The sequence below is a fragment of the Taudactylus pleione genome, unplaced genomic scaffold (genome assembly GCF_031769625.1).
Source record: "Taudactylus pleione unplaced genomic scaffold, aTauple2 ptg000422l, whole genome shotgun sequence".
Classification (NCBI taxonomy): Eukaryota; Metazoa; Chordata; class Amphibia; order Anura; family Myobatrachidae; genus Taudactylus; species Taudactylus pleione.
The window spans coordinates 919,211-928,516 of record NW_028284824.1 but is presented as its reverse complement, the minus strand read 5'-3'; positions in this window follow the sequence as shown (position 1 = coordinate 928,516).

Here is a 9,306-nt window from a genome sequence, read left to right as displayed (position 1 = left end):
AAAAAGTGTAAAAATCTGAAAATAAGCGATGTGGGGTTTCCCCCAAAAGCATAACCATCCCAAGCTCTGTGAGTCAGTCTTGGTTATAAAAATGCGGGGGACAAAATGTGTAGGGGTCCCCTGTATTTCATGAACCAGCACTGGGCTCTGTGAGCCAGTTCGTGAGCCAGTTCTTTTTAAATATGGAGAAAAACTGGCGTGGGGTTACCAGTATTTTTAAACCGGACTCAAATTAGTCGGAGTGTAATGCTACAGCCAGGGGACCCTTTCACCAGATCCCCCAGCTAAAGCATTTACACCCCAAACTAGTCAGCCCAGGCCAGGGATCCCAGGGGAGGTGAGGATCCCCCCCAATTAAGGGTCCACTTCCTTGCACCCCTGGCTGGTGGGTGCAGGGGTAATTGTCATAATAATAAATGTGTACTATAGTTTTTTAAAGTGGGACTACAAATGCCAAAGGGGTCCCAGTGTGCCTACCCTTTGGCATTTGTAGAACTACGAATGCCAGCAGGCAGCCATTACCGGTACCCCCACTGTAAAAAAAAATAGTAAACAAATCACAGTACACACACACCATACATAGTAAAAGTTTATTACATACATGCAAACAAACAAACACACACACTACACTCACCTTGTCCCCGGTGTTCGGTACCCTTGTCCAGTAGAGATCTAGTTTGAGCCTGGTGCTGGTTTTAAATATATGGGGAACCCCACACCATTTTTTCCATATATTTTTAAAACCAGGACCTGCTCACAGAGCATATTGCTGGTTCATAAAATACAGAGGACCTCTACACAATTTGTCCCCTGTATTTTTAGAGCCAGGACTGACTCACAGAGTCTAGGGCTGGTTATGCTTTTGGGAGGGAACCTCACACTGTTTTTTTTCTTAATCTAATCCTTAATTAGAAGCAGAAACATATACAGATCACACTGATCTGTGTTTGTTTCTGCTAAACACGCAGCTCAAGAGGTAATCTATTTAAAACTTCTATTTTGTACAGAGTTTGCTTAAATTACACCCACGATTATAATAATGATTCTTGGTAAATTCCTGTGTTGTATTCCTGGCTATGGAAGGTACCTGCGAGATTGGCCGATGGTGTATTTATTTCTATTTGTGTTTTCACCCATGTATTGCAGAGAGTTTAAAGATTTCTTGCCCGAGTTTGCCTTTAGTAAGTTTGTGAGTTGTATAAAATGAACAAACAGGGCCGGTGCAAGGTTCCTGGGCGCCCTAGGCAATATTTCACCAATTGTCCCTGCTCCCTCAAATTCATAATATGCCACCCATTAGTGACCCCACTTTATAATATGCCACACAGCATTGTCCCAAATTCATAATATACTATATAGAAATGTCCCAACTAATATGCCACACAGCAGAGCCCCAAAATCATACTGTGCCTTATTCCATTGCCCCCAATTCATAATATGCCACACATCTGTGCCACAAATTCATTATATGCCAAACAGCTGTATTCCCATTTCATAAATATGCTACACATCAATGCCTCCAATACATATTATGCTACACATTTGTGACCAATAAATAATGTTACACATATGTGCCCCCACTACATAATCTGCTACACATTTGTGCCCACAATGCATATGCCAAACACCTGTGCACGAAATTTTTTTGTATGCCACATAGCCATGAATTATGCCACACAATGCCCAATAGATATGCCACACATGTGCCCCAAATTCTTTATATGCCATACAGCTGTGTCCCCAATAAATTCTTCCACACATTCATGCCTCAATACATATTTATGCCAAACATCTGTGCCCCAATATATGTCAGCCCCCATAAACCCCAACACACAATGCCCGCACTTATTAACCCCCTCACACACTAACCCTTTCAGCACTCATTAACACACAAACACTCACCATGCCAAAACTCATTAACCCATGTACACTTACTCATCCTGCCAGCACTCATTAACACACACATATTGCAAGTGCTCATTAACCTCCATACACACTAACCCTGCCACCATGCATTACTGGACTGGGCGAGGGGCAGGGCAAGCAGGCTGGCAGACTAGGAGGGGCATCGGGAAGGCTAGCTGGACTGGGACAAGGAAGACAGGCTGGATGGACTAGGGAAGGCGCAGGTAAGGCTGGCTGGACTGGGGCAGGGCAGGGAAGACAGGGTGGCTGGACTGGGGGGAGCACAGGGAAGGCTGGCTGGACTGGGGGAGGGGCAAGGAAGGCAGGCTGGCTGGACTAGAAGGCTGGCTGGACTGGGGGGTTGTGGGCAGGGGAAGGCAGTATGGCTGGCTGGACTAGGGGTGGATAGCAGAGTAAAAATGCTACTGGACTGGGGGAACAGTGCAGGGAAGGCTGGCTGGACTAGAGCAAAGGGCAGGGTCAGCATACCTGGTTTCTTCATAAAATGAACACAGGCTCTAGCGGCATTCCCTGAGAGAGCGGGGGCTCGGGTGGCAGTGGTGCAGAATGCTGTGATTTGCTCGCGGACGGCTTCATATTTCAAATCCGTCCTGCGCCGTTGGTCTTTCTCCCTGCCAGTGCCTGCCGTCTGTGTATTACTCGCCGCTTCCACCCGAGCCCCCTTTCTCTCCGGACCCGGGACTTGAGTCCCGGCAGTCCCCCTGGTTGCGGCCCTGATCACACAATGTCATCCTGTATGTAGAGCTTTAATAATTCAGTTAATGTCGTAGAGCTTTAGTAATTCAGTTAATGTCAGTGAATAGTTTTACTCATTGACTGGGCGGCCTAATGCATTGATATTGATGTGATTGTGTTGCAGATTGTGAGGCATATTTATTAAGCCCTTTTTTTTCGTAATATCCCCCCAAAACTGACTTTATCCAATTGTCTCCCCTGAATGTGACTATAGGCTACAATTTCTCTTTCTTTTTTTTTTTTGGGAGAGGGATCCTTTGGAACCCTCTCCTGTAATGGCTGCTTGCACATGCACAGCCAAATGATCGCACATGCATGGTACTGTATATTTGCCAGGTTGAAGTAAAGATATCAAATAAGTGATCACTTTACTGTTTGGACTTCTAAGGGAGGGGCTCCTCACTGGAGTCCATGTCCCTGAATGATTTCCTTCATACATTGCCCCAATAATTAATTTCTTGTCGTCGCGATATGCATTGATAAGAAATCATACTTCTCGGCAGCAGCGGCTCCTGCCCTCTTACCTGCTGCTACTGGCCTGGATCCCGGCGCCTGCTCAATGAATTTGGCATGAGCGGCGGTGGCGCACAGCTAACACCAGCTTCTCGGGGCTGCAACCAATGCATCATTGGGCACTACATGGGCATTACTATAAGGGCACTACAGGGGGCATTACTATAAGAGCACTACAGGGGCATTATTAATAGGGTATTACCATATGGGCACAGGTGCATTACTATGGGGACATTACTATATGGGCACTACTACAGGGGCATGGGGAAGGGGGGCGCAGAGAGATGGCTGGGGAAGGGGGAGCAGGAAATTGGTGGGGGGAGTGGGGAGCTGGGGAGGGGGGAGCAGAGAGATGGCTGCTGGTGCTTAAACTGTGTATTCACACATAGTGAATACATAAATATATACATTGTAATAATAAATATGGCCACAAAAAAAACCTGTAAAGGGGAGGCATTGGGAACAGAAAGGGGAGGTGCCAATACAGGAAGAGGAGGAGTCATAATCATTAATCACCCCCTCTAAAAGAACAGTCTAGATCCGGCCCTGACTCCTACATTAGTCTATTAATACATAGCGCTGATACATAACATTATGAAAAATGCCTTGATAAATAGGCCTCTAAAAGAGATGACGTTTAATGGTAAAATGCGTTGTCATTCCTTTGCATCGATTTTAACTATATATTTTTACAATGGCTAGAACTATGGTTATCACATTATTATCTGCTAGGGAACATGATATACAGTACAGCTTGCAATCACCATTCACTTAACACTATAGAGTTTAAAATCCTTTGCCTGGTATGGATAGTTATTGGTATCAAGAATTAAAACCCATTTGGAACATTACATGGTTTGCTATGATTAATAAAAACAATGCTGCATATCTTTCAACAGTACTCCTAAGCACACTATAAAATGTTATGCTACCTAACTTTCCACTTAATTTACTTAATTTAATTAATTTAATTAATTCATTGATGTGAGAGCTTTATTTAAACATAGATTCATTCCAATCGGATACCTACAATAGGCAGTTTGGGAGTACATTATCTTGTACCAACTAGAATGGGTCATGCTGGAGCGTCTGAAACTGACTAAATTAATATATTACATAAAATATAAAGCTTTTCAAAAGTAAAGGGATGTTAAATGTTTGTAAACCATTGTGCTATCACTATAACAATAGTTCATTATGTAACTGAACCAGTAGAGGGAGCTCTAACCATTATAAAATCCAAATACTATTCACTAATCCTGCTACTGTTTCACAATAGAAGTTTCGAAGATTTAAATAAGGGAAAAAAATTATAGTAAGTGAACAAGAACTAGAAATAAAAAAAATATTATTCCCTGCCTCATAGGAGCATGAGCTGTTTTGTGAAGTATAGAAAAGTGAAATTGCAGAAAGATTCACAGAGATCTAGAACATGCCATTGTGTAGATGTGTGACATTCCAGTGATGCAATCTTTGTGCCCGCTGTTGCGTTGGCATTCTACAGAACACCTTACCTTACTGTCTGGAAATTTACACTTTGCTGAATTTAAGGGCTATGTATAATGCTGGACCGACAACAGCCAATTCATTGTGATGGTGATGTGGTCTATTCATATACAAGTGTGTAAACTTTTCACTATATATCGCATCATTTCGATGTGATTTACTCGTATAGCTTTGTTTATGAGCAGGGCCCTCTACCCTCTTGTGCTTCTCTATACTTACATTTTCATCTACTCCTTTCTCCCCACAAGAACACCTAACACTTGGTTGCTTACGTCCTGTTGCTTATTTGAGTGTTATGATCGCTTATGCAGCAATGTATATAAACCATGTCCTTGTCCTGCATTGTATTCTACTGTGTAAGTCACTGGCTTCTTATTCACTTATCTGTATATGTACTTTGTAAGGTGCTGCAGAACACTTGTGGCGCCATACAAATAAACAATAATAATAATAATAATAATAATAATACTTACCTGTCTTGAAATGTGATCCAAAAATGAGGGATCCGGTGGTCCATTCTTCTGCTGCAGGTCCTCTGAGTAGCGTGGAGTCAGAATGCAGATCCTGTGTGAAGTTGAATATATCCCCGTCATCGGTGCTTGCTCCGTCCCCTTTCCTAGACCAGCGCCCATTGCTGCAGCTATGTAGTGACCTGCTGGTTACAGATTAATAGGGTTCTTATCTCAGTTTCCATGTATATATATATATATATTTTTTTTGTATTGTTTTTTAATATATATAATTATACTGATATATTAGCTTTATCTTTAGCCTGCAAATATTGTTTGCAACATCAGTTGTAAGATGGCGGGGCTGGCGGAAACAAGGTCAGACATTAAGGTGCGTAGTGTGATCAGAATTCTGCGTCTAAAGGGCACATCAGCAGCTGAAATTCATCGCCATCACCATCTTATCAAGGTGCACAGTGATAACGTCATATCACAGAAACAGTTTTGGGTTTGGTGCACTGCCTTTGACAGGACAGATGTACAAGATGAGCAGCCATGGCGCTGCCATTGGGAGGTACTGGACCATCCTTCCTACAGCAATAGAGGTTTTTGTGGTTTATATTATGTTTATACAAATTTTATAAGGAGGCTCTGTATGGAGACACTGGTATACAATATGTATATGTCTCATACTTACTACTCTACGGGAAGGTGCAGGAGAGTGACAATTTTTAGGATGAAGTGGGCAGGAGATAATTACCAGGAATCTTTTTTCCTTGAAAAAGTACCATGGCAGGTATGAAACGCGTTGGACCCACTATCTAAGTGAAGGCAGAGGAGCGGAACTTGTTGCCGACTGACTTGCTGGCTTGCTGACGTCACTCTGTGCCGCTACATACACCCGCCGCCGTCCTTCCAATACATTGCACGCCTATCGGCGGTGCACTGGCAAGAGGAAAATACACTTTTACCAGCGCTCAGGATTAAAGACACAGGTAGGGACAGATAGTCTGCTTTGGACTTTGCATCACCATTGCTTACTTGCCTGGACCTGCTTTTTAATATCCCCAAAAGAGCTTAAACATCATTCATATGTTCAGTGGTGTGTATTGTGTGTTGGTGTTCATGTTTGTTTGTTTATTTGTTTGTCCATTCCATTTTTAACAGCGCTCATTCTATATGTTAAAATCATTCTTCGTTTATAATTGAGCTGCTTTCTGTTACATTATTACATACTAAGCGCAGTCCATTAAAACCATATTTCAGAATCAGACAGTGCCATTTTGTGTACAAATCCCACATCTACAGTAGGATATTTGCGATAGTGATACAGGGGGTCATTCAGACCCGTTCGCGAACAAAGGACGCTCGCAAACGGGTTGATGTTGCCCCACTGCGCATGCGCACGACGGAGGGAGACCCGGACTGCGACAGCCAAGCTGTCGCTCCGGGTCTCGCACCAAAGGGGGCATGCTGTCGATGTTGATTGACAGCACGCCCCCTTTGGTGGGCATGCCGGGGGCGTGCCTGCCAGACGGAGGCGTTCCCATGGGAATGCCTACCGTCTGAAGCCGGCCCCACTGACATCACTAGTGATGTCAGTGGGAGTGATTTTGGCTCTGATAGAGCCAAAATCACTCCAGGGCTTGCGGCAGCGAGACCCTACCGCAGGGTTTCCGTCGCAGCCCGATGGTCGCGATGGTCAAGATGGTAACCCACAGCTATGCGAGCGTCTATGAGGACGCTCCAAAAAAAGGCAGGAGGGCCCTGATTCAGAGCGAGCGCTCTGGTCAGAGCGTTCAGCTCTGAATCAGGCCCACAGTTACTGATATATATGTCTCACAGAGTTGATTTAGAGCAGGAAATAAATAGTATTCTTTGGGTAAACTTGAAACTATTTGTGTGAATGGTGAATTAAAGAGATTGATGGAAATGGTCACTAACATATCTGGCTTGCTATGAGCTCTCTGGGACATTAGCACGCCCTTTTTTATATTGCTCTGTTCTTACCAGTTTGTCCACAAAACTCAATCAATAATATAATCCAGTTTATCTTTTCATGTAAAGCCGCATAACTATATAATAATAGCATTCCTTTTAACTTCACCACTTTACAATAGAGATGTGCGCCTACCCACGTGTTTTGGTTTTGGATCTGGATCTCCCCTGGTTTTGTATTTGGATTGGTTTTGCCAAAACCTCACCTCCGTGTTTTGTTTTCGGGTTTTGGTTTTGCATCTGGAATTTTTCTTAAAAAATAAAAAAACCAGCTAAAATCACATAAAATGTGCCTTTTTTTGTTCATACGCTATTAATAACCTCAATGACATTAATTTCCACTCATTTCCAGTCTATTCTGAACACAAGTGAGTGGCACAAACACGTGGCCCATCTAGGAGTGGCACTGCAGTGGCAGACAGGAAGCCAATCAGCGTTATGGTGTCCATTTGCATGTAGCACGGACCCGGGAGATCCCTGCTACATGCATCTGTGTGATTGATACAGACCTTGGACGGGTCAGTGAGACCCGTCTGTGATGCTGTGTATCTCAATTACACAGATGCACGCATGGACCAGGAGATCCGTGCTACTTGCATCTGTGTCATTGACACAGAGCACTGCCGCGGTAAAAAATAAACCTGTGTAAAAAAAAAAAAATTAAATGGCGTGTCCCTCCCCCCTCCCCAAGAAAGAGCAACCAGCCCCGGGCATTAGTGACCCAGTGCTGGGTGTGCTTAAATACAGGGGACAAACTATGTAGGGGCCTCCCGTACTTAAGCACAACCAGCACCTGGCTAGTCAGAACCAGCCCTGGTTGCCAAAATATGGGGGACAAACGATATAGGGGTCCCCCGTATTCTGCACAACCAGCACTGGGCTCTGATCTGGTTCTGGAAGTACAGGGGAAAAAAATGAGTAGGGTTCCCTTGTATCTTCCAGAACCAGCACCAAACTTTTTCTAGCGGTGGGCTGATGCGGTAGCCAGGGGAGCCCTTCCACCGGGCCCCGCAGCCACAGCATCAACCCTGACCACTAGTCAGCCCAGGCCAGGATCCCTGGAGAGCTGGGGACCCCCCAATAAAGGGATCCCCCTCTCCAGGGCACCCCAGGCCCAGGCTGATAGTCCGGGGCTATCCCAGTGGCAGGCTGATTGTGTGGTGTGGTGTAAAATAAATAATAGCAAACATTGTCTTTACAATAGAACAGTCTCTAGTCACTCTTTTGAACACAGCCACTGCTAAGTTCCAGTGCAGAGTAGTGCACAACATGCGAGTAACAGTGAAATGGCGCCAAGTCCTGGGCACGGCGCCATATATAGAGGCCGCATGTCATCCAAGTCTCGCGAGAATCAGACGTCGGGAGGATGACATTCGACCTCAAAGTGGGATCTGAGACAGGCGGGAAGACCCGAGCCGTGGCTCGGGTGGACTCGGATCCACTATGTTCAGAGCGGTTCGGATTCCACAGAATTCTAACCGCTCATCCCTACCATTGACACTTATGATGCCCCTGTGGCTGGCAGTGACTTCTGAACTTTCTCTAAACACAGTCTATGTGGCCCTGCCCATGACGCTTCCATAGCACATCCATGAGACAACCTTTCTTGTGGTCACTTCAAGCCACCTCCAAGTCACCGCCCAGGAAAGTCCATGGTTTTCTGACCCTGGCTCAAATCGGAGCAATTCCATACCGTAAGCAGTCTCTACATCCACCCAGTGGTACATTTGTGCCGTAGCGGTATCCAGGACTTTTTGCGCATGCCTAGTAGTAAATACTCGCTCAACTGCGCAACTATCGACACTGTGTCCACAAACTTGGAGGCAATTACCTTCCCTCCTAAGCAGCAGCGTCTCCTACACTCTTACCTGAAGGGGGCTGCCGCTGCTGTTGGTCTGGCCGTGGCCGGTCGGGTCCGGACGCCTGCGCAATGAATCTGGCAGGCACCAGGACCGGCGCAAAGCCGTGTAGGGCTGTCTGAAAGGCAGAGCAGCAGCTTCCACTGGAAGCCACTCACTGCTAATCACAGCCTGGACTGGCAGTCCCAGGGGGAGGAGACACCTCCCCCTGGGGCTGCCTGTCCTTTGCGTGACTGGCAGGTGGCACTTTCAATGAAAAGCCACATCCAGCCGCCTGTCATGGTCCCTGCTAGGGAATTATGATAGGCGTCAAAATACCG